This window comes from Rattus norvegicus, chromosome 4 (genome assembly GCF_036323735.1).
Source record: "Rattus norvegicus strain BN/NHsdMcwi chromosome 4, GRCr8, whole genome shotgun sequence".
NCBI lineage: Eukaryota > Metazoa > Chordata > Mammalia > Rodentia > Muridae > Rattus > Rattus norvegicus.
Window position 1 is genome coordinate 83,479,499 of NC_086022.1, and position 26,945 is coordinate 83,506,443.

At 42.8% G+C, this 26,945-nt stretch overlaps 1 protein-coding gene and 1 long non-coding RNA gene across 7 annotated transcripts in view; one reads left to right on the forward strand and one right to left on the reverse strand.

The window, feature by feature from the left end:
- Positions 1-26,945, reverse strand: part of Jazf1 (JAZF zinc finger 1) — a 303,737-nt gene that overhangs the window by 269,445 nt on the left and 7,347 nt on the right. Inside the window, exon 2 of one of the 4 annotated variants that reach the window (XM_039108679.2) lies at positions 2,022-2,198. The exons of the other annotated variants lie outside the window; for them this stretch is intronic. The gene's annotated coding sequence lies outside the window, so the exon portion shown is untranslated. The remainder of the gene's footprint in view (positions 1-2,021; positions 2,199-26,945) is intronic. 4 annotated transcript variants of the gene reach the window in all.
- On the forward strand, positions 4,786-16,367 carry LOC108350711 (uncharacterized). 3 transcript variants are annotated; one of them, XR_005503586.2, is made up of 5 exons: positions 4,786-4,927; positions 8,265-8,521; positions 9,711-9,792; positions 10,392-10,484; positions 16,179-16,367. It is a non-coding gene; the product is annotated as an uncharacterized LOC108350711 (long non-coding RNA). The 3 variants fall into 3 exon arrangements; XR_010065802.1 differs by having other exon boundaries at positions 8,265-9,792; XR_005503587.2 differs by lacking the exon at positions 9,711-9,792.

Consider the following 26,945-nt stretch of genomic DNA (forward strand, 5'->3'; position numbering starts at 1 on the left):
ACTTAAGATTAGAGATTTTATTCTAATGTAACATAAGTTAAAAACACGAAGGCAAGGTCTTTGTCCTGAGGCCTTCCGGCTAGCTGGGAGACAGCTATACTGCTCATGAAGCAAGCAGACAGCAGCAAGAAACAGGAGAGCCTCCATGGTCATGGCTGATCTCATAGCTCTGAGCACAGCTGTAGTCCATTCACAGGAGGGATCTTTCTAGGGTTTTGAAGTAAGGATGGGCAGAAGACTCTACTGATAGACAAGGTTGGCCTCACACCATCTGCCCACTAAACTATATCGCTCTGACGATGGCACCCAAAGCTTTTTTATTCTGAATCCAATAGTACATGGGACAGAAATGGTAACCTCTTTCCCAGCATCAAGCACGGCTTCTGTCCTTTGGGTGAAGAATCATGGGTGTCAGACACCTTTCTGGAACGCCAGGAAGCTGTCATATGTAAGGTGCACTACACAGCTTATCAGTAATTGCTCACATCTTAACTATATCCTGTTCCTTGCTCTGCTAGAGATTCATTCTTCTTAAGGCCTTTTGCTACAAAATGTGCAAACAAAGTATGATGTCAGCGTTAATGAATATGCCCACAGAGCAAATGGGCTCATGGCTCATCAATAATTATTTCCCTTTTTCTGAAGATCAAAACACACACACAAGCAAAACAGACAAGCAGAAAGATTTGGGTCAAATGCCCAGGTCCTTACCTATTCACTCATGGTTTCTTAGATATGGGCCCTTCTTTTCAGGGACCATGACAAATCCCCTGACATGTCCCTTAGTGTAACAAACTGGGAGAAGAATGTAGCCAGCCAGCCAATGAGAAAGCAGCGGCTGGAGGCCTCAGGTCACAAGAGACGACAAGCTCACACACAGGCACACACTCCACCTGAATCCTCCATTGCAGTAGGGTCACTTTGCTCTAAAGCCAAGTGCTGACCAAATGGATGGATTTGCTGAAATGCAGGATGCAGCAGCAAATGCTAAATAAATAATACAGGGCAGCTCTCTGCTCTCCACAGCCTCTCCTTTTCTTCTCTACAGCCATTTCCTTACGCTTTTGTGTTGACCACTGAAGTGCCCTCTGGAGATGATCTGACCCAAAGCAAACAGCACCACATGACTGACCTTAGTAAAGACAGCTTGCACTAGAAGGCTTCACCTTTCTGGGTACTGCTGCTGGGAGCACCTTGTAGGACCCTCTGGTTCCTCTGAAAAGAATTTCTTTTCTTCAGGAATCTTCTAAGTTATTTTAGAGAGGCCGACAGAGAAAGAAGTGTCTCTTAGAAAGAGAAACAGCAGGCTGGAGAGATGGCTCAGTGGTTAAGGGCATTGACTGCTCTTCCAAAGGTTCTGAGTTCAAATCCCAGCAACCACATGGTGGCTTACAACCATCTGTAATGAAATCTGATGCCCTCTTCTGGTGTCTGAAGACAGTTACAGTGTACTTAAAGATAATAAATAAATTTAAAAAAAAAAAAAAGAAAGAAAGAGAAACAGCCTTGGCGCTAGCAATAGGCAGGTACAGAAAGCTCAGGAAATGGTGCTCAAGTCCTGTCAGAGTGTCAGGGTGGGACAGCAGGACTGAATGGAACAGGCCGACCAAGCTGTAGACCTGATAGGTGGGAACTGACAGATTTTGGCATGGATGTCGATCCAAAGGACATCCTTAAATTTTTAGATTACACACACACACACACACACACACACACACACGACATAAAGACAGGGACGGGGGCATAGACTGACAAAAGCAGTGTTGTAAGGAAGAGATTGGAAGCAAAACACCAGCTATCACATTCCTCATAGTCACCTCATAAAGGAGACAGTGACTTTAATACACACAGTCATCTCAGAGGAAGGAGCAGGAGGACAGCACAGCTTTAAAAACTGTCACTCAAAACCTTTCTTCTCATTTCTCTGCAGCCCAGGAAGTGCTGTCAGTGCTGCTTCAGGCCAGCTCCTCCAGGGCCCAGGAGGGTCTCCTCCGCCTCTCCTCAGATGCCAAGCAACTTACCGCATGCATCCAGGGTGCAGAAGACAGAGTGCTGGGTTCAGGCTACGGGGCTTGTGTGGTGGGTACAGAGCCGACATGCTTTTGGTTCCACATGTCAACAGGCACCCATGATGCCTCGACTCTCAACGCTCTTATCCAGGTATCCAAAACTCTACCAGTCACATAGGTGTCTTCAGGCTGTGTGTGAAATACATGCATATTATTTTAAAATATTCAAAATGGTATATGGACTTTATATAAGGGAGCCATGGAATTCCACCAATGAAGAATTTATACTAAAAGACAACAGGTTGTGCAAGAGTCATGCAAGTGTAAAGGATACGACAGATTTCACACAACAGCCTTAGAAACCCTGTACAGACAGTCTGAAAGGCAGTGTACTCACAGCACTAGTTCTTGGGATTAGGACTGTGCTTTATGGTTTGTGTGTTAAATTCTCTGCAATATATTTTCATATTTTCATGACTCATCTTCATTTTCTACAATACTTTTAAAACCAGAACATGAAATCTTTTTGGTTTTCAAAGTTTGAGGGTCAAAACTAACACTATTAAAAAACCAAACAAACAAAAACCCAAAAACAAACAAAAAAAATGCCCCAAACCTTCATTTTGAAATTGTGAGAGTCTCAATTCAATAAAAATTTACAATGATGTTCTTCATAATTAGAGACTGTGGGACACGCCGATGTGCACTTGCTGGCTACTGTCTTTCTGACTTGGCATATCTTTCACCCAGTCATTTTATTTCTCGACTACTCAAAGCAAATCAACAGCTCTGTCCCTGTCTGCTCTTAAACTCTAACGTGCTAAGGTAGATTACACACAGAGACAAGACTCATGCAGGACAGCTGACGGGCGGGATGTCCTTAAAAACCAGCAACCACAGAAATACAGCGCTGAACTAAGCAGAGTGGAGCAGGGTGGTCATCAGAGGTCACAGTTTTAAGGACTTCTAAACCACTGCATAGAGGAGTCCCCTATCCAATTTCTCCAACAATTTCACAGATTTCTTCTGAATTCCAAAATAGTTATCGAAGTAGGAATTAAAATAAATGACTGATTCCCCGCTCAGCAAAATGAAATCCAGTTTCTGGTATAAATAACCTGGCCTCTGCTGCCGTGCTCCAGAGCCTCCCGCTTCCTGACACTTACTGATGCCCCTCTCCACTCCGATGTCCCCTCTCTACTTGTGCCTTTGCTCCTTCTGTCCCCCGCCTAGGGAGGGGGAAAGAGAGGCCCATAACTAGTAAGAGAATCTTACTGCATTCACAGCTCCTGTCTTAAAGAGGAAGATGAAGAGTGCCCAGGAACTGTAATAATGCTACAAGGAGCTGTGGCAGGCAGGTCTGCGACTGGAGAAGGGGTTGCGAAAGGAAGGCAGTGAGAAAATGTCGGTGAAAGCGCAGTGGAGACACACAGGTCAGAAAGCACAAGTGCTGCCATGCTCAGAAACATGACACTCGAAGATCCGTGAATCAGCAGGGTTTTCCTAACCGTGATGCCCAAACCCTTTAAAATCCACTATGATGCCTTTCACAATGGGCAGTACATTCAGTGTCTTAGTTTCCAACAAAAATGTGTAAAATGTGTGAATCATATAAAAGGCGGGTTGAGCTACCTAAGTATATACAATTTCTATAGGCCAATCTCCAGTTCTTTACGGTCCCCTTTAAGTAGAGGCGATATAGAAAAGACTTTGTCTCCCTCCCACCAACTATCTGCCTTGGGGTGTAAGGCCAGACTCTACATTTCATACAAGGGGAGAGATCACCAGCCTGTGTGCAAGCACTAGCGCTCCTTTCCACACTGCACTACCTGCAGGGCTCTCGACCTCTTCCTGGAAGGCACTGACTCCCAGGCAGGGCCATGCTCTGGGACCAAGCACACTGCCTTGACCACCCATCTCTGCACAGTTCCCAGGGAAGAAGTGTCACCTCCGAAGACCCTTCAGTACACTCAGCATGTGCTCCTGACATCACCACCACTAGTGGGCACTTAGGAAAGGCAGAAGTAAGTAGAAGCATCTGGTTCTTTTAAAAGCACTGCAAAATATCTTTACACATGCATACATATGTTACACACATATATATAGACATATACGCACACAGACTTTACACACACAGAGACCTTTTACATATACATATGCACATACACACTTTACACACATACTCTCTAACACACAACACACACATACACACATGTACACACATACACTTACATTCATGTACACATACACACATGCACACATGCACACTCATGCATAACTGACATACATACACATGCATGCATGCACTCATACACACAATATGACATTTTTTGTGAGTTTCTTTATAAAATAATACTACTACACAATTTTAAAAATTGTAACTATCTACTTGTGAGATATCCACTGTTAACAACTTTTACCCTCAATTATGATTAAAAATTCAAAGGGGGCTGGGAAGCAGGCGGGATGGGGGGAGTAATGACAACAAAACCAGTGAGCTGTAAAAGTAGCCTTGTCTACTGTACTCTCCATTCCAACCCTGTCTTTGCCCCTCTGAAACTACACCAACCCAAAAGACTTCTCCCCTCTATTTCCTTCTGCATCTATGTCCTCCTAACCAAGCTAAGCACTACCACCCCCCACCTCCCTACTGCACTAGGCTCCCTGGGCCTTCATTTTCTACAGTGTTTGACATACATTTTCTCACTATATGTAACAGCTAGCAATCATGTGATCTCATAAAGGTCTCTCTCTACCACCCTGTGCTAGGGCATTATTCTTCCTTGATGAGTCATCCTGGTTGTCAACATGATGCACACAGTTCCTCCATCAGCCCGGCCTGCAGACACGCCTGTGGGCATGTTCTCTGGAGGTTGATGTAGGAGGAACCAGCACTGTAGACAGGACCCTCTGGGCAGGTGAGCCTGAACGTAGAAGAGAGACCCGAGCAGCGGGGGAGGGAGGCCAGCAAAGCTGCATCCCTCATGGTCGCTACTTCAGTTTCTGTTCCAGGTTTCTAACTTGAGTTCCTGCCTTAGCTTAACTGGATGATAGAGTGTATATAAACAAAAACAAACACAAACAAAACCTTTCCTCCCAGTTGGCTTTGGGCAGTGGTTTTTATCATAGTAACACAGAAGCAAATGAAAACACTTCTCACAGAATCTAGAATAATTCAGGTCCAACACTGAGTCTATGAAGAACCAGAAACCTAGATCTCTTTTTCAAACCATATATATAATCATTCTAACTCTTCACCGCACTTTTGTCCTGACCACAGAACAGTTGCCATTAGAATACAGAAGAGGCTGCCACGGAAACGGCACCATGACAAGTCAAGAACCCTAGAGAATGCTGAGTATTCTTTGTTCTTGGTCCTGCTATGATAGTGTAAAATTAATCTATCAATGAAAGACCCTAATGTAGGTCTCTAAGGATTTTAGGGCTGTCAGTCACCCATTATGAAACTAGCTGTGTAAGGAGCGATCTTTAAGGACAGCCAAGCTCTGCTGAACCCTATAGATGGGCTCCACACCCAGAGCACGCCAACAACAGAATGGGCCAGTTAGACAGGATGGCTTCCTTAGGCAGCGCAACATTCAAACATGGCAGAGGCCATTGCCAGGGCCCCTACAGAAGTGTTCAGTATAGAGTGGGCTGCTGATACCTCTGATATCCTGGTATTTAAGGTCCCATCATTATAACCCTTAAGATCCTCTGGGCAGACTTAACCTCATTCCCAGTACTCAAACAACCTAGAATGAATCCATGTCTCAAACATTCATTCAACAGCCAATCAACCCAAACATTATTCTTGAATATCTCTGAAAATTATGCCCATTCAGATTTCTCACCCAAGTGCCTCCTCTAAGAATCTACTTAAATCTGACTAAATTAAATTCCACTTAATTTTAGGTTATTTTGCCATTGTTAGGCCATTATTTATGGTTATCCATTTCAACCTACTACTTATTCAAGATAATTTCTCAGCTTCAATTTTTATATCAGTGACTATAATATATCCAATTTCTCAGTAAAACTTGATAAAAAATATGATTTCTATGGTACCATATAATAGTGATGTTTTCTCCCTCAAACAAGGATATTCAAACCATATTAGGGAGAACAAGAGAAAAACTGTGAAAAAAAGGGCTTACAAGCAAATATGGTTATGTATATATATATTTCTTCTATCTGCCCTTGTTCACAACTATAAATAAAATTGGTAGTGCTTTACTAAATGTGGTTGCAAGTTCTTTCCACCAAGCTCTCTGCAATGCTATCAATCACTAATAACATGATGTGGGGGAAGCAAAGGAGGCTAGAGGAGAATTACTGCCCGTTTCTGGAATACATGAGGAAACAGAAGGTTTTACTTCTTGTCCCAACTATTTTAGCGCCTTCTCATTTTACTCCATTTAGTTTGGGCAAAATACAAGGAGAACTCATTTTTAGAGAAGATTAAAACATGATACAATAATAAAATATTCAGTTTCTGGACACATAAGTCAAACAGAAGGGTTCACTGGGGTGTGGCTCACTCTTCAGGCCTCTGGAAGCCCCGAGTCACTCTTCTGAAAGACATCCAAGTTCGCTCATTACTGACTCATGCTGCCATAGGGTTGCAAGGTCCTCAACCTTTCCCTGAAAAGCATATTTTAGTTTTTGAGGATAGGATAGGAGATCCAGAAAGGAAGTGCTATGGCCACATCTTAGTGCTCTGGCCCATAAGAAGTCATGCTTTCTTTTGCTGGCAGAGATGAGAAGCACTGCGCAGAGAGAGGCAGGCCTGGAAGCAGATAGAGTCTTTATCTAAATTTTATCCAGATTACACATTATGAAACATCCACCACACTTAAGCTGTAACAGCCTGGTTTGTGTGTGCATGTTCATGCTCACATGCATGTGTACAAGTGCAGGAAATGCGAAATGACAATCTAGGCTTAAATTTGAACACTGTCTCTTCCTGGGTAGAAGACCTATATGAATCGACCTCGCAAGTGCCTCTGACTTCTGACTTACAAGCTGGCATTGACGTTACCAACCTCACATGGTGGCTGTGAGGTGATGTAGGCCAATCTAAGTCATGGCCAAGTACAGCACACAGCATACAAAAATATGCTCTCCATGGATAAAGTATTCATTCTACCTAAACTGTGGCTACCTGGTGTTTAGAGCCTGCCAAGAGTCATGCAACAATACACCTGAACACTAACTCATCAAAGGACTTGGCTAGCCAGCAGCACTTAATCAAGCGACTCAGTTGTGAAAGGTTCTCCTGTCTCTGCTTGTTTTGGACTAGTAGCAAGTGTCAGGAGCCTAAGTCACTGGGTCAAGGCTGCCCAGATCTCTTTTCACAGAGGAATCAGTCAAGGACTGAGAAGGCTCTGTGCAGTGGTGGTGGCTGCCTGGCCAATTTCATGGACAGTCCCTTCGTGGCTTTGGCAGATTCTGGCACTGTCTACTAAAATAAATTTGGAGCCAGAATATGGCTTGCCTATTTTGACTTGTGTACATTTTTCTGAATACAAGAGACTATTGAGAGGGCTAGGGCGAATGGAGCAAACGCTTGTTGGTTTCCCTGAAAGCCCAAGCTGCTTCTCGGTGATGAGAAAGGCACACTCACTCATCACAGCCATGAGTTAGCACTACACCTCAGCACTGCTTCCCAACTGTGCACCAGAACTGCCATCGGTCGCTGGGCCTCAGCCTAGTAGTTCCTCAGTTCGGAAACCTGGGGCAGGAGGACCTGGAGCTAAGCACGTGCCACTCAGATCCAGGTCCAGAAGTCGCTGCTGCTAGTAGCCGGGTGTCACTGCTCTATCTGTAGAAGAACTTTACTAAGAATGCTAATTCATGTCAGATAACCCAGCACACTGCCATCCTCATTCAAGGTTTGTTAAATGAATGAACTCATGAATAAACAGATAAAGACACCTTCATCAATGCTGCACAGTCTGTGTTTAATATCATACTTTACACATTCAGAAACCAAGGTGGCTTCCAATTTCCTTTAGTTGGAAGCTGATTATATTTTAAATGGATTTTAAGGTGGAAAGAGACAACAATATGAACATTCACATGCACACTCACACGCTCCTCCCACGGGCTGCTCTATGAACCTCAGTATCACTGTCTTCCTTCTATCAATAAAACCTGCAGATTGGGCTGGACATGGCTGTCCAGCTGGAGACAAAGTCTCTCCATCACCTACAGCAGCTACACGTGCTTACCAATAGGTGCTCTTTTTCCTAGGCTCAAGAGCAGATGGGGAGAGAACCACTTTTAATGAAGATCACGCAGCGAGAGAAGACGATCTCCTTGTCCCAGCAGAGGCAGGCAACCTCCTGTAAAATGCTACACAGCAAACATTTTGACTTGGCAGGCAATACTGTCGTGACGACTTAAGTCTCCCACTACAGTGCAAAAGCAACTACAGACAGCGAGAAAGCAAGCCTGTGACTGTGCCACTTTACATGATGGACATGAACAAGAGTCTACCTTTCAGAGCTGTAAGACTTCCCCCAACTACTTAAAAATAATACAATAACCATTTTTAGTATGCAGACCAGACTAAAACAGAAAACAAGCCAAATTTAGCCCAGGGGCCACCATTTGCCAATCCTTATTCTTGATAACAATGAAGCAAATGAACAATGAAACAAACTTCATTCTCCTAAGCATCCCTTATTGCTGTGGAGCACACGTTCCATGCACAGCCGCTTGCTTGCACAAGACAGAGGCGCTCCTCTCTTCTGTAAGGGTAGCACTCTGGAGTCCACGACTATGAAGCATGGCATGTAATTATATCCATGTACCAAACACACAAAGTTATACTTTGATATGGGAAGACCTGAGCTCCTTCACATCTTCTCGTCGTTGCCACCAAGAAAGAGCAGCAGGCTAGATGCAGAGTGTTTCCCTGAACCAGGAGTGGCCAGCACAATTCCACCTCCCCACAGGCTCCAAAGTACATCCTGTGTGACACAGGAGTAAAGGCACCTCTCACTTTCCAACAGAGAAGTAGTGTAACCCACGTAAAGAACAATGGTTCACAGGGTCTCCATGGTGACTTTCTAGATGCTCTGTTAGAGCCAGTTTTAAACCCGAGTGTCTCCTTGGCTAGCTGTTCCTCTGCAGATAGTCTGCCTCTGACTGCCGTTAAGTCTAATGTCAGACACTCACTGTGCTTGATGACACTGACTTCTAGAATGGGAACTGGAGAAGTCTAGTGCTTTTCTGTTTCAACCTACAGCTGTCAACATTCTCCTTTGTCAGAGTGCCCCTAAATTCCAGCCACACTCTGCTTCCACCCATTGTCCCAGGTTCAGGAAAACTAATGGCAGTTCACACAGCTGTGAGGGCAAATATTAAGGAACTCACATTATAGTCGGAGAAACATATGTGAACGAAGCAAGTAAATGAAAATATACAGAACAGAGAAGCACTCAGTAGAAGCAAATCTTACCAAGGACTTAAGCTGGCAAGTGTTGCAGGCTGTGTAGGAGGGCAGGTTTCCCAGTTCAGCAGAGGTCATAAGAGAAAGGCTCTCTGCAGATCAGAGGGTGAAAGATGTGCTGTTCGTGAGGAAATCACATGAGTTACCTGGGAAGACTGGCAGGTTGCTGGGGAAACTCCAGACTATCCTCACAGCTTTTCTCTAAATCTAAAACTACTTTGACAACCAAGAAATCCACACAGATGGAGCAAAAACAAAGTCGTGGACTTGGTTGGCAGTCTAGCGGATGAAGATAAATGGGGCTGCAGCTCCAGGATCCATGAGGTGAGGTGCATTGTGGGAGGACAGCATTGGGGTCAACTTGCTTTGGAGCGTGTATAGTGCTAAGTAGAGCACCTGGCATGACCAACACTTTCCAAAGACTCCCGCTGCTGCTCTGGAGGACAAGCTTGGGCAGTGGGGAAACTGAGAGGCATGAGACCAGGTAACACTGGATGATGGTGGCTCCAGAGTCCCAGTAACCTTACAAATGGCAGTAAGAATGGGTAAAGGGCTAGGAAGATGACTTAGTGACTCAAGTCAAATGCTTGTTGTGCAAGAAAGGGCCTCTATTAGCATCCCCAGAAGCCACGTAGAATCCATGTAGTAGGCACCTGTAATCCCAGCACTTCACTGATGAGATGGGAGGCAAAACCAGGGGAATCCCTGAAGCTTACTGATCAGTTGGTCTGACATCTACAGCAGCAAACAACAAGAGACCCTATATAAAAGTGGAAGGCAAGGGCTAACAGTTGAGGCTATCCTCAACCTAGAGATGGTACACATACACACACACACACACACACACACACACACACACACACACACACACACACAAATGGGAGAGAGAGAGACAATACGAGAGTATTTTTTCTTTTTTTCAGAATAAAAAAGAATCAGATGAGCCTAGTGGACTTCAATCTCCTAAGCATCCAGAAAGTCTGCCATGTTAAAAAAAAAACCTGCAATTTTCTAAGGTACCACCTAAGGCCTAAGCAACCTTTAAAATCAAAGTCTTGATATTCCTTATAAATAAAATAAAATTGAGAAATAAAGTGTATAGAATTTAAAGGATCTGTTAAGTTAGATTTTGATACCTTAAAAAATAGCTACTTTATGAGTTCAGTTTTGCTGAAAATAGCAAGAAGCACAAGGAGACATGATGATGGTTGCTGGTGCCCCTCATGTAGTAGAGTGGCTTGCAGGGAGGAGGGTAGCAAAGACAACTGCTCTGTAGAGACACCACCAGATCCATAGCACATCCACGGTATTAAAACTTTTTGGGAAGAGAGAAATAGGAAAACCATTTAAACCTTTTTTTTTTTTATTAACTTGAGTATTTCTTATTTACATTTTGAGTGTTATTCCCTTTCCCAGTTTCCGGGCAAACATCCCCCTAATCCCTCCCCCTTCCCTCCTTTATGGGTGTTCCCCTCCCCACCCTCCCCCCATTGCTGCCCTCCCCCCAACAGTCTAGTTTACTGGGTGTTCAGTCTTAGCAGGACCCAGGGCTTCTCCTTCCACTGGTGCTCTTACTAGGATATTCATTGCTACCTATGAGGTCAGAGCCCAGGGTCAGTCCATGTATAGTCTTTAGGTAGTGGCTTAGTTCCTGGAAGCTCTGGTTGCTTGACATTGTTGTACATATGGGGTCTCGAGCCCCTTCAAGCTCTTCCAGTTCTTTCTCTGATTCCTTCAACGGGGGTCCTATTCTCAGTTCAGTGGTTTGCTGCTGGCATTCGCCTCTGTATTTGCTGTATTCTGGCTGTGTCTCTCAGGAGCGATCTACATCCGGCTCCTGTCGGTCTGCACTTCTTTGCTTCATCCATCTTGTCTAATTGGATGGCTGTATATGCATGGGCCACATGTGGGGCAGGCTCTGAATGGGTGTTCCTTCAGTCTCTGTTTTAATCTTTGCCTCTCTCTTCCCTGCCAAGGGTATTCTTGTTCCCCTTTTAAAGAAGGAGTGAAGCATTCACATTTTGATCATCCGTCTTGAGTTTCATTTGTTCTAGGCATCTAGGGTAATTCAAGCATTTGGGCTAATAGCCACTTATCAATGAGTGCATACCATGTGTGTTTTTCTGTGATTGGGTTAGCTCACTCAGGATGATATTTTCCAGTTCCAACCATTTGCCTACGAATTTCATAAAGTCATTGTTTTTGATAGCTGAGTAATATTCCATTGTGTAGATGTACCACATTTTCTGTATCCATTCCTCTGTTGAAGGGCATCTGGGTTCTTTCCAGCTTCTGGCTATTATAAATAAGGCTGCGATGAACATAGTGGAGCACGTGTCTTTTTTACATGTTGGGGCATCTTTTGGGTATATGCCCAAGAGAGGTATAGCTGGATCCTCAGGCAGTTCAATGTCCAATTTTCTGAGGAACCTCCAGACTGATTTCCAGAATGGTTTTACCAGTCTGCAATCCCACCAACAATGGAGGAGTGTTCCTCTTTCTCCACTTCCTCGCCAGCATTTGCTGTCACCTGAGTTTTTGATCTTAGCCATTCTCACTGGCGTGAGGTGAAATCTCAGGGTTGTTTTGATTTGCATTTCCCTTATGACTAAAGATGTTGAACATTTCTTTAGGTGTTTCTCAGCCATTCGGCATTCCTCAGCTGTGAATTCTTTGTTTAGCTCTGAACCCCATTTTTTAATAGGGTTATTTGTCTCCCTGCGGTCTAACTTCTTGAGTTCTTTGTATATTTTGGATATAAGGCCTCTATGTATGTGGGGTCTAGCTAAAAAATGGTTGAGACGTGATGATTTGCATAAATAGTTCTTGCACGACCTAACACAAAGCCCCAGGCCCCTTTCCATCCAGGCAAATTTCCTTTCATATCACTGTTTAACGTGTTATGTTCCCTGGCTTTCTGCCTCTGATTTCTTTTTATTTTACTCCTGTTAAACATAGGCCCCAGGAGATCTTTGTTTGTGGCCATAGTCCCAGTCTTTCCAGGAAAGCCTGGGACACGGTGGGTGAGGCTGGGTATGAAAGAGGCTGCTGGGTCACATGTTCTCAAAGGCTCCTCCTGCACAGCTCTGAGGCTCTACAGCACCCGCTACTTATAAAGTACATTTGAAAGCAAGCTGTCCCAGGAGGCCATTCCGTGCATACCAAGAGCATTTCATCAGGAGGGTTCCTTGCTTTCAGCCCCTATCCTGAGGGCCAGCTGTGTTTTAGTTAGACTTCGTCTATGTGTTTAGCCAGGCTGATATGCCTAAGACTCATACTGGCATCAGGTGACAATGACAAGATTGTAGGCTTTCTAAACATTACCAGCTAGACAGGAACCAATTCACCTTCTGCTTCCAGGAGGTTATGAGTTACTTGGGAGTCAGTCATTTCGGTTGGTGAAAAGCTCATTTAACATCTCTGTACAGCAACTACAGGAGCACAGCACAGGGATCTGCAGGAGCACAGCATGCAGATCTGGGAGAAAGTAGAGCCCACATCAGGGAACAGCTCTGGATCTCAAAGTTTAGGTTTAAGCTCTGGTTGCCTTCCACTGATTGAAAATGGACAAGTGATTTAAGCACACTACTGTACTGTTCCAACTCTTTGCAGATGGGGGAATGACCCATGTACCCCATGGGTGAACTGACTCAGAACACAGAACTATGCTGCGTACCCTGCAGGCATTTAACAAAAGATCAGTACTATTTGGTTTTTACACACTGTTTTGTACTTGAAAATTCTCTAATCTAAGGAAAATCAATCCTAAAGCTCCACGAAGAATGACATTGCTAAAACTCTATAGAGCCCCAAGAACAATTCTGTTTTTAAAAAGCCAACAAAGTAAGTATCCTTAAATACATATTTCATCTCCAAAGAAATGGAGGCTCCAGGATGGAGAACTCTAGGGTAACCTGCTGGCCCTCTCATGCACCTTCTCTTATAGAGAAATACATACTATGTCTGTTAATGGACTGCATGCAGGTCCCAGAATGAGAAGTCACAAGTGACAGTGACATCCAGAAACTATGAGAAAGCATTGCACCTAAACGGATCAGCTCACAGTACAGATCAGAAAGTCTGAGAGTGACATCCCCTGATAGAGGGTTTCACGTCCTTTCTCTGAGTCTCCCAGGGAACGTGCCTATCTTCCTGACAGCATTTGCTGCTGTTGTCTGGTTCCAAAGCCAGTCTTAGAAACAGGTTATACTTTCACTTTTTTTCACAACTGAATAGAATCCACACCCCCCCGTGTGTGTGTGTGTGTGTGTGTGTGTGTGTGTGTGTGTGTGTACATGTGTGTGTTTTTTTGTTTTCTATTCATCAGTTGGAGGATATTTAGGAAGAAAAATGAAATCATGGACATTGCAGGTCAAGGGATGGAACTAGAGATAATCTACTGCGTGAGGCAAGCAGAACCAGAGAGAACAGAGTATTCTCTCCTGTTTGCAGATCGTAGCCACACATCTTTACATGTGTCACCTGGAGTAAATGCAGGATCTAGGAAAGAAAAAGGATGCAGGATAAGGGGAAGCTGGGGGCTGGGGGATTGGAAAAGCAGGGTCTTTATCTGGGGAAGGGGGAGAGAGGGAGACACTAACGACAGGGGTGGGGGAAGAAAGACAAAGAATACTAAGAATGACTCCAAAAGCCATAAACATTTTTATGTTTATTTAAAATGCATATATAAAGCACATGAACACCTATACATACACAAACAACTTAAAAGAAGTTGTGCCGCTTGAGGTGATAATATTTCCCAGAGAGCCACAGCATAGCTAAGAAAACCCCAATTCCAGTCATAAGAAATCTCTCTTCCAGTTGTTGGCAGAGGGATCCAAGTTTCCCAAACAATATGGGCTACCGCCATCACTCTTGGTTGCCTCCCTGAACTTAAAGGTAAAACAAACACAGTTCAGACACCGAAACCAGAAGTTATCAGGTTGGGGCTGACATGAATATCTTCTCCCTGAGGACTGGCTCTCAACGTACAGTTGGAAGGTGTTGTGGAAGAGGCCAAGCAGAGGAGCAATTGGCAGTCCTACCCGACTGCTCCTGTGGATCACAGCCAAGGCTGGGCCAGCAGGATACCTACAATGGTGTGATAGTGGCACTTCTAGTCTGGGGGTAATCAACAGCTGACCAACTAGACTTACCGCCCACTCAATAGAAGGGATTTATGTCTGCCACTATAAAGCTAGCCAACTACCTGTGACAGGAGAGGCTACAGAACTGAGGGAGCCTAAAGCTTCCACTTTCCAAAATCAATGTAATGTCTAAATGCATTCTAAATATCTATCCTTATATTCATAAATAAGTATGGATGTAAGTGCACCTTATGTATATCCACATAAGTGTAGCTCCCTCTCCTAATCAAAGAAGTTCCTTTTAGCAACAGATGGAGACTACAACAGAGATCCACAACTAGTCAAAATGCAGAGAGTAAGTGACCATGAGGTATCCAACCCAAACTCAAACATTGCCAATGCTACACCTATACCTAGGACTCAGGAAATTAATGGAAGAGAGAGAGGGTAGAAATATTGTAAGAGCCAGAGATCCAGGAGGCCTTCTGTGAAACAATGTCTCCTACATATGACAGGGAAGCTGCATCCATGAACTCTCAACAATATGATTGCCTGAAAGATCAGCAGAATGGCAGTACTAGGTCACACGTCAATATGGACAAGAGAAATCCTATACAGTTCCATCCTCAGAGCTATAACGGGTTCATATCTGCTAAGAGAGGAGAATCGGTCTTCTCTGGGGACAAGCTCCCACATACGTTGTCCAATCCCAGTGGTCAGCCCTGGACACATGTAAATATGAGCAAAGCTAAATGGATTCACTCATGAGGATGTGTGTGTGTGTGTGTGTGTGTGTGTGTGTGTGTGTGTGTGTACATAATAAATAATAAAATAATAAGTGAAGAAAAGATCATGAATTTGGCGACACAGGAACTGAGGGTAAAGGGAGGTTCAAAGTAAAAGAGATATAGTCTTCACATATGTAGTCCTCAAAGAAGTTATTAAACACAAATAAGCAGTTTATGCCTGTTGTTTCCTCCCTTCTCGTCTGCCCTACGATGGCACAGGGGAGACTATGAAGTTAAGCAAACTGGTTCTTTAGCTTTAGTGTCTTGACCCATAAAATGCAGGTAATAATAGGAAGTCTCATGAAAACATTTTGTAAGAATCTAGTAAGGTACTAGGCTAAGTTGTGCTGTGTTGTACAGTGGTGTGCTGTCGTGTGCTGTGTTGTACAGTGGTGTGCTGTCGTGTATTGTGGTGAGCTGTTTGCTGTGCAGTACAGTGCTGGGCTGGGCTGTGGTGTGCTGGGCTGCACAGTGCTGTGGTGTGCTGTGCTGTGGTGTGCAATAGTCGTTGGCACATATGAAGTTCAATCAATCATTCCTGGTATTAACTATTACCGTACTACTCATGCACTCCCACACTCCTTTAAACTACTAGACCATCGCTAGCTATTCAACAAATGTAAAGCTCGCTAAAGCAAACTTTTCTGTTAGTACAAAGAACTTGTTAGCAGTCTACCAGATGTCCACCTCCCTCCCTCCCCACGAGCAATAGAAGCATGAGGCCCAGAGCCCTCATAGTTCATGGAGCCCTGTGATTAAGTCTTCACTAGTGGACTAGTGTCTGGCCATACACATCATAAAATGTGCTCCTCTCCACTCTTTCTTCACCCTTCAGGTGAGCAACCGAAGGTTCAGGAAAAGAACACAGGAAACCCAGTCTTTATCTTAGAGGGGAGAAATCAAACAGTCTGGGTAAGCAGTGAAAGAAGATGGATGGAACCCAAAGGTCCGAATGACCACAAGGAACCCAGCAGCTTGCTCTAGACCCCTATATGAAAGAAAAATAAACTTCCTGAACCCTTAATCCATACAAGGTTGGGTTTTTTTGCTATAGTTAGCTGAAAAGATAAACCTTTTATGCAAAGTGGACCACTTTCTGCAAACTATGACTTAACTGAAAACGTCCAGTGCCTCTAAACATGCTCCATGGTAAGCTGGCTCCTAGCCGCAGCAAAAGAAGACAGACTGACAATAGCAGTTCAGAGAAAGGAGAGGGAATCCCCTTTAACTATTCCTGTCGTAGTTCTTAACGATCATTTCCACACTTCTTTCCAACTCTCTGTGTCCCCTCTCCTTTCACTTTTCCTTCCTTGACAGGATCATCTCTATCTCAGACTGGTCTTAAACTTGCTATGTACCTAATTGAATTCTTGACTCTCTTGCCTGTGCCTCCCTATGCTAGGACAGTAATAGGTGTGAGCCACCATGCTCAACCTTTCCCCACATCTTTCAATCCTTCCAATAAAACAGCCAAATGGGAGATGTATAAAGTGGTCTAACCAGATGGAAAATAGAAAAACAACTCAAAGCTTCTAAATTAGTGTGGCTTCAAAGTGTTTATTTCAAGCAAAATTTGAAAGTGAAAAAAGAGGCTAGATCACTGTTTTCAGACGTCATCTTGGGTTTGCAGCCATCTTGGTAGATAGTGTAAAAGTGAAGACAGTGCAGTTGGTATCTGCTTAAACTCCTATGTTATAAACTTAGTATCACTGCAGAGAGGGGACACAATGGTAAGATGTGGCACCATGGGCCATGTCTCAGAAGGCTCATCTTCTAGTCAGAAGAAACAACAATTACTGTAATAATAAAAATTTAAATGGTTATGTGTTGTCTGCTCTAACCAATAACAATGAAGGCTTCATCAGTTAACACTCACTGAATTTAACATAAGCTCGACACTGCCATTTGACCCTCACAACCACTCTATCTGGTAGTTATCATGTTCCTCCTGCACATGTGAAAATGACGCACTATCTAGCTACCCAAGATCATGTTAACACCCCTGGGCACTTGACACCAATGGCAGTTTCCTCAGCACATGAAGGTGCAAAGTACAGAGGAAATGGAGAACAGAGACTTCCAATTTGCAGAACCTCATCCCCTGGTACTGGCTTAACCTGGGGAAAGCAAAGAAACAGCACATCCAGCCAAGTAGTGTGTGATCTTTACTAAGCTCTCAGTGGCGGGTGGGTACTACTGGGAGTCTTCACATCTCGGCCCTCCAGGCCACTCGAGAATTAGGAATAAAAATATAGGAAAACCCAACTGAAAATCTTCAGATCCTTAAAGGGCCTAGGATGGAAAAGGGGCCATCCCTAACTAGAGAGGTAGACTCCCTTATTTTCTATGACCAACTGAAAGCCATGCAAATTCTTTCTCCTACATAAGTTTCAAGTCCCATGTCTAAAATGTTTATTCGTGTCTCCCTGGGATTTACAGAGTATGATTCTGAAGGTCCCTGGAACACTGAAGGGACAGCTATGTCCACTTCAGGAGAAAACTTGCCTCTGCACTAATATCAACATGCCTTTTGTCTCTTCTACTTCTGATAAAGGAGCTTAGTAACCAGCTCATACTCTTCTTCCTTCACGCAGAAATACAGGTCTCTGACCTACCAACTCTGTGACTGGTCATATGACTTGATTTGGCCAACAGAATGCTGCAGACATGACAAGAACAAAGTCTTTAAACATCTACCATCTGCCTTGGCTCTTGAGTTCTGGCATCCACAACGAGCAAAGTAAAGCGTTGGTAGCAGTTGCCACTTCAATTAGGTACCAGAATGCACCCACCTGAGCAGACTTAACAGCAGGTCTCAACCTGTGGATCAACCCTTTGTCAACCTTCAATCTCCCAAAAAATATATATTATAATTCATAACAGTAGCAAAAGCAGTTATGAAGTAGCAATGAAGCAATTTGATGGTTGCGATTACAAACACGCAGAAGTACATTAAAGGGTCACAGCATTCGGAAGGTTGAGAAGCGCTGCTCTAGATCAGCCTAAAGCTGAGCATCTTCCTTGATCAGTCAAAGCTCAGTCCCTGCACGCCATATACATATGTTGAAGGTCGGAGGCTCTGCTTCCTCTGGGCACAGCATTCCTCCCAAAGGCCTCACATCAAGAACTGGCCGCTTGCTAACATGCTGTTCAGAGGGGTGGGAGCCTGTGCAAGAGACCTAGGAGAACTAAGAGAGGGTCACTGCGCCATACTCTAAGGGGATATGAAACACCAGGCTCTCCGTCTTTTTGCTTCTGGCTGCCATGGGGAGAAACAGGTCCCCTCCACCCTGTTCTCCCACCATGAAGGTCTACACCACCACAGGCCCAGTGGAATAAGGCCAAGTCTCAGAAATTGTAAGGCAAAATACAGACTTTTCCTTTTATAAGTTGATTTAGTTCACAAACTTGCCACAAGAACAGAAGCAACTACCATGGTCACTGAGCCTTGGGATAGATTATAATTAGCAAAACTGCAATGTGTCACAGGATGTTCCATATTAACTAAAAGACTAGATTGCAACTACAAATACATACACCTAAATTATAATTTTTAATTTTTATCTTGAATTTCACTTATGTGTGTATATCCTGTCACCAAACAGCTACTTCTCAATTATGTGAACAAAGATACAGACAAGTAAAAACAGAGCAGAATCATACGTTCTTGGTGAACTAAACTGATGGCCTATCTTGGCAGAAAAATATCTATGCTACATCTCTAAAGATGCAAAATTGGAGAAAGAAAAGGTAGTCACTCTTTTACATTAAATATCCCCTTCCAATTGGGAAAAAGCCAAGCTATGAGGCAACATTATCTTCAGGCTTAGGGTCTACCACAGCCCTGTGGAAATCAACCAATGTGTCAGTCAAACTTCTTTTATTTTCTGTTTCTCACCCCTCACCCTTGTAATGAGCCAGTAAAATCTATTTAAGATTTCACAAAACTGCTGAAGAGAAATGTTGAAGGAATGTATAGATCCTCAGAGTTTGGAAGCAAGCATCATTAGATAGATAGATGGATAGATGAATGGATGGATAGATGGATGGATGGATAGATAGATAGATCATATATATCCACACACACACACACACACACACATATATGTATGTATGTATGTATGTATGTATGTATGTATGTATGTATGTATGTATCTTTCTCACCCTTGCTTTTAAAACAAAATGCCAAATAAACTTCATCAGTCAAATGAATTAGTCAACATTTTTATTTATAGTTTAAAAAAGAAACAGGATCCTTTGAAAAAAGTATGCAAGCTACATTTAAGGAGACTGGAGTGCCAATTGTATTTTTCTAAGGTCCTCCATGGCTTTCAATTTGGTAATAGCCTATGAGCTGACGAGTGTTACACAGAAGCCCATAGGCTAACCGAAATGAAGCCACAGCCTCGGTTAGGGGCAGACTTACTTCCGTCCGTGGGTCCACGTACCTTCTTTCCTTTACCTGCCATCCCACCCTGTCCGTTTGTGACCAAACGGCTTCTTGGTGTTGCAGGTCTACTCACACCAACTACTCCATGGAGGCCCGTCAGGGATTGCTTCCTCCAAACACAGCACCCTAGACCCTCACTTCAAACAGACCTCCCAGCCCCTGCCTCCTCACCTTCGTTTTTCCCACCTTCCAACTGTTCAACATTACTTCACTATACTCTTTCACCACTTTCTCCACAAGTCCAAGGACGTTAGTATGTATCTCACTCCTCTAGCCTCAAATCCTACAATGCCTGTACAGTTGGCACTCATCAAATACTTACTAATAAAGATTTGAGAGTTTAGACATTGCAACATGGAAAATGGAAAAGGTCTTAATACTTATTAAGTCAACCTTTTTTTTTTTTTTTTGATCTTTCAAACTAGACACAACAGTGAAGGACTAAGGAGGAATGTGGGAAATCCTTTCTTACTCAGCTACTACTAGGCCACACAGCCTGGACTAGCTGCCTGACTGTGAGAGAGCCCAGGACATTCTTAAATGGAGGAAACTACTGGTATACATCGTACAGGACTGAAAATAATTTCAGTAGGAAATGATGAAAAGCAGTTTCTGCACCATGTGTGCAGCTTGCTTATCACTGAGTGTCTGACACTGCCTGTCCTGGGGACATCCTGGGGAGCTCCCAGCATCTGAGAATGTAACATTTCTGAGACTTATTGAAGAGGTGCTCAGTGCTTTAGGGAAGACATGGCATCTTGTTCACTTCAGAGTTTGCTCTTGAAGTCTTTACAAAAGCCCCACAAATCCTTTTACAACAAATAATACACACACTCTTTTCCAGTTTTGAAGGGTTGAAGGAGAAAAACTGTTCTGTTCATATATAGTTTGCTAAAGCTCTCTAGAACCCTGAATGCCTGATCTTAGGGCTAATCATCTGACCTAATAGCTCAAAAAATTAAAACTACATAGACATGACCAACTTGAGGTTGACACACTTTAAAACCTCTACAATTTGTGTAGGGAAGTTTTAACATTGCATGAATTCTTGGAACACTCAGTATGGCTGATACAAACAGGATCTCTAAATAAAAATGAGCAACCTCCACCATAAGCACTAAGGTCACTGGATGACTGTTCCCTCACTGTACTGTAGAGGCAGGAGATGAAAGTGTGAGGAGTGTGTGAGCTGGGAGGAAGGCTGACAGTCTGGATAAACATATTCACATTAGAGACAGCTCCTAGTTGGCAGGCCCTTCATGTGCATATTTTTATTTAATCTTCATAGTAAGAAGTAAGTCTTATTTCCACCTTTATGAGACAGATGTTGGGATCTCAGGGAAACACACAGCTTTACAAAGGTCATGCCACTTTGGAATGTAAGAAGAGCCATCCATAGTCCAGTTCCAACCCAGTCCCCGCAGAGGAAATGACCAACAAACACCTACAGGCTAACACCTAATCTATGTGCTGCCACAGGATACCCCGAGGTTTCCATGGGTTCTTACCCCTTTTTGGAGAAGCAGAAAAGGGGATACTGAGAGCTTCTATTACTTGACAAAGGAAGGAAGGCAAGACTCCCCACATATAGGTTCACAGGTCTTCCAAAGAACTTCTCTCAGAAGACTTGAACACTAGATAGAGAAGTCAAACTATGTAAAGCATTTCCAGTGGAAATCTAGTCTTTGTGAAGTACATCTTGGTATGGACAAGCCTTCTACTGACTGAGAACATCAAGATGCCTACTTGGTGCAGTCAGAGCACCTGGGTCTCATAAGATGCAGGCACATAGACCTGTGGTCCTGGTGCTCAGGAGGCTGAAGCAGGAGGAACACTTGCATCATCCTAGACGCCACAGCACAATTCTATGTGGGAGGAAGAACAAGTGGCTTATAGAATTCCATAATGTAGGCTGTCAAGAACAAGTAGTGGCTCGTGGTGATAGCAGCCCTTGCTTCCCCGAGCACTCCCCTGGCAGGTGCCCGGGGCTAGATATTGCTGTGCTCTGGTTCGCTCTTGCATCAAACAGGAATATTGCTGCACAGTGTATACTGAAAACTCCCAGAAGGCACTTCATAAAAAGTAGTTAAAGGATGTCAGAGCTGCTCAAGTTTAAGGATTTGATTTCAGAGATGGTAGGATCAGGATTCAAAATCCAGTTTTCTACTTCAGCTCAAGTTCCTTTCACCCACCCCCCCAGTCTTCTTTATACCAAATAGCCTAGCAAGAAAATGAGGGAGGGAAGAGATGTACCAAATGTTGTAGGCGAGGCTAAAATAATTCCAGTCAACTCCATACTACTCCAAACTAGCCCAAATTTTTATTTTAAAATGTAAAAATAAAATTAATTTCCCTTTCATTCCCCTCACCCATTTTATAGTTATTTTTCATATTCCCTAAATATAAACTGTCCTTTACCAATTTGGTATTTGTGTATATGCCACATACATTCAAACCCATACCATATGCATACACCTGAGGCTAGTTTTAAAGATGCTACCCACAGTCCAAAGGCACTTTGTAAATCATTCTTTTCATGGCCAGAGTGCTTCTGGGTTTTCTCATTCTGTTTCTGAAAATATTTCTGGAAGAAGAGAACAGGAAGATGACAAGACCCCGTCCTCTAGGCAGGAGCTGAATTTTGGAGAAAGAAACAGAGCATACAGAAGGGGAACGCTCATGACCGACAGAGGCAGACACTACAAGATACACAGGATGACTGACTATAATAATTATCTTTGTAAGATGAAGAGGCTTTCTGTACTGAAAGAATTTCTACTATAATCTTACAACGCAAAGATACCTTAGTTCATATCTCACTAGATATGGCATTTAACTAGTATGATAACATATTAAGCTCCAATTTGGAAGGCAGTTCTTACACGATAGGCAGAATGTCTGCCTCAGGGAGGGCTGGGAAGGTAATTAGATAGCACAGTTTCCCAGGACAAGGTGGGTCCCTAATTGAAAACCTAGGGACTCAGGTTTTGTGCAGCCTGCTATTTTAGACCTCCTTTGTGGAAAAATATTATATTATTATATATGTAAAATTCTTATGAAATTGATTGTTCAGATCAAGAAATGAGAAGAAAACACAAAATTTTATAAACTGGTCATACCAAGCATTACAAAGTCAAAATCCCCCCAAAAGAATCTGTATGTATATTAACAGCTGGACATATTGCTAATCTCTGCTTAGAGCTGTGCATGCTCATGAATTTTCATGACAATAATTTGCATTAAAATCACTTTCTGTAGGTGGAAAGATAAACCAGCCTTCCCTCAAGCATAGGTGATCAAATTCAATTTGCAATTATTAATATTTCAAAAGAATTACTTTCAGCCTCATATATCTTTGTTGGAAATGTCATATCAAGTCTTACAATTGTTGTCAAATTTGCAAATGCCTCTCTTTCACAGACAAGTATAAAATCTGAAGACATCTCCAGTTTGTATGCATGGACTAACACCACACATTCTTTTACTAGTGGCACTTTGCTGTCACCATTTTTCGTTGTTGTGTACATTCATGCCAAATAAACCAGGACACTTAATCACCAAGAATCCTTAAGAGTGCATTTATAATTGCTTCTTCGCATCACCAAGTATGTTCCTAATAGAGAGGAACGTCTGTCCTGCCTGAACTGAGGCTAAGAAAGAACCTCCATCTAAAAGTTTACATATCTACTGACTGACTTCTGGCTCCATACTTCAAACCATTCCTCACGGCAGTTATCACAGTTCACATGGATGCTTCAATGCCACCTCTGACCCAAGCCTTTGTGAAAGGACCCTAGGTGAGCTGGGCAGTGAGCAGAGTACCTAGAGAGCATTTCTTACTAGAGGATGGTCAGGGAAATGAATGGAAGATATTATACCATGAACTGTATCGACACCTCTCACCAAAGCCAAACTAAAGGCCTCCCCAAGCTCACCTTCTTACTTATGTCCCAAAACCACTCTCACCTCCAACATCACTGAACCTATGGAGAAATGTCACAAGTTGTGTGCAGAAAAATATTGAGATTTGTCAAAATCTTTTTCAAACTGTACAAATTCTAATCCTGTATGTGGCTACACTCACTTTTGGGGCTCTCAGAGTTTCAAGAGGTGTTGGATAGACTTGAGAACATATTCAAAATTAGCACACAAACACATACACACAGCAAATGTGGCGTTCAAAGGGGAGGCCTTTGAATCAGTGTAACAATAGTTATGTCTCTATGAGTGACCCCTATAAAATTTATCTTATCTGTATATATCTGGTCTCTTCAAATATATTTTACCTCATTAGAAGTAAGAAATAGTAAACAACATGTGGGGTAATTCTTGTAATCGTGGGTCTCAGCCATTGGTGTTAGAGAGAGAAAAGGAAGGAGAAAGTTAGAGAATGAGAGCACATGTGTCTAGACACACATACAAGCATATGTACATAGAGGTGTATGGAATCACAGACACATATGCATATAGGTGGTATGATGTGTATATACATACTGCTTACATGTGTTATAAACCGGATATAATAATCAGTCTTCCCTTCTCTGGAGTTTTGCTTCCCATGCAACCTTCAGTCAACAGCAGTTTTAAGATATCAAAAGAAAATTATAAAAAGAAAGTATTCATAATTTCTAAATAGAATGACATTCCAAATCATGCGATAAAATCTTTTGCTGTGCGACTGTCTTACCTGGGGCCTGAACCAGCCCTGTCTCTAGTGAGCACACTCAGTGTGTACAACACACCCACCTGTCTCAGGGATTAGCTAAACTGTCCAGGTACCCGTTTATTATTTACTAGCTGTCCCGAAGTCAAAGAGTAGAGATGTTAGCCGTTCAGATGTGCCAAGAAAAGGCCATACAGCGGTATCTTTACGTGGAAGTTCAAGTTCTCAGCTGAATAAAAAAAATATGTGTTCAGTTCGCTAAGAAACTATAAAAGGGCAAAGAAATGTGTGCTCGTTTTCCTCTGATACTTCACTTCAAACTGCAAACGCCAACAATCATGGTATGTATAACCCTAGGTGCCTGGTTAAAGTGAAAAAAGTTGTAGGTAAAAACCATGAACAAAAAGATGTGTTCTGACCAACAGCAATACATAGAAAACTAGTATACATATATACATACAAATACATAGCTATATATTATCCACAGATATCATGCATAGATAACAGTATATATCTAGGTACTGCTTCTCTGGATGTATGAATATATAACCTCTCTATTATGTCTTTGAATATATCTTCTACAGACCAACTGCAATATATATGTCATGTGTACACTGTATGTATACTACATATATGCGTATATTTACAAGTATATATAGTGTTCCCCATTGATCCCCACATATATGGTCTACCTTAGAAAAGTCACTGTGGCAGACTGACAAACAATAAACAGTTCTTTCCTTAGGGCAGTGGCTCTCAACCTTCCTAATGCTGGGACCCTTTAATACAGATTGTCTTGCTGTGGTGACCCCCAACCATAAAATTATTTTCCTTGAGACTTCATAACTGTAATTTTGCTACTGTTATGAATTGTAATGTAAATATCTGTGTTTTCCAATGGTCTTAGGAAACCCCTGTGAATGGGTCATTAGACTTCCAACTGGTCACAACCCACAGGTTGAGAACCACTGCCTTCAGGGGTCAGTGGGTGAACCAGACAAAAAAGAGTACTCCATCAGAAGCCTGTCAACTTTTTTTATTTTTTTTTGATGCTAGGGAGAAGATGTACATTTAGTGACCCAAGACAGTACACTTGTCTCCTGCCAAAAGATTTTATCTTTAATGTAAGCATCCATTATCTGGCCCCTGCTTGCAGCTGGTCTTTCTAAAAATAGCAAAAAATGACTTCAGCATTCTAGTCATTTTCTAGTACTTTCTTTAAGGAGAAAATTTTATTTTGTATATGCACGTGTCTGCAGGGTGTGTGTGTGTGTATGTGTGTGTGTGTGTGTGTATGTGTGTGGTATATGTGTGCATGTGTGTATGTATGTGTGTGTGGTGTATGTATGCATGCATATGATGAGTGTTTGTGTGTCTGCAGTGTATGCATGTGTGTGGTGTGTGTATGTATGTGTTCATGTGTGTATCTGTGAAATGTGTGAGTGTGCATGTATGTGTGTATGGTATTTGAATGAAGGCAAATGCATGCCTTGGCAGCACTCAGAGCTCAGAGGAGGGCCGTCAGTTCTCTTCTTCTATTCTGTGGGTTCTGCACATTGAACTCAGATCCTAGGTTTATGTAGCAAGGATTTTAACTCACCAAGTCATCTCATTGGCACCAAGAAAATGTAATTTTCTTCCGACTCTGATTTAGACAATAAAATGAAAGGCATTTTGAAAGCCATACATATGCAGTCCTGATTTCCAGACTCCAGAATACATGTTTGAGGGTTAGCACTTTACCCGAGGTGTGAGCAGACCTACTGTCTATCAGATGATCATGAAATAATTGAATACATGGAACTCAGAAAGAACGTCTTTGACAACTAGCATAGTCACAGTCACACCATCAAACTCTGCAGGTAGAGGCGAGGATCAAGGGGGTGAGTCAGAAAGGTAGAGAGCAAAGACTGGAAAGGAGGATCTTTTCTCAAGGGTTTAGGAGCAATGCCTCCTGCCTCTGATACTGGTCGAAACAGAATGTCTAGTTTCCAGACAATCCCTGGAACGCCTCTCTGAGTGTCACCAACCTGCTTCAGCCTTGAGGCTTCCTTCCTGTCATCAATGGTAAGAATCAAATTCTTTGAAAACAGCTGTCAGCTTGTATTTCTAGAACTGTCTACATGGGTGGTGTCTATAGATACAGGAACCCTAAAGAAAACCATCTTCTACAAACTATGGAGACTTCTGCCCACCAATTAGTTGTAAGCAGATACATCAGTTACATGTCAGAACCATGTACACTAAAGGAAAGCAAGCAGATAATGGTGAAATTCACTATGCATCATCTCAGTAGGGATGTTTCACACAGATTGATTTGACTACTTGCGAAATGAACAGGCTGAGAAAATCCTGAAGACTGGTTTGTTATGCACTTAGGTTTGGGGGCTCTTAGAGCAGACAGAGTTGTGTGCCTGTGTGAAGGTGCACGTCTAACCTCTCAGCTCTGCCCAAAGCCTTCCTGGGAAGGCACGGAGTAACACAGTTCT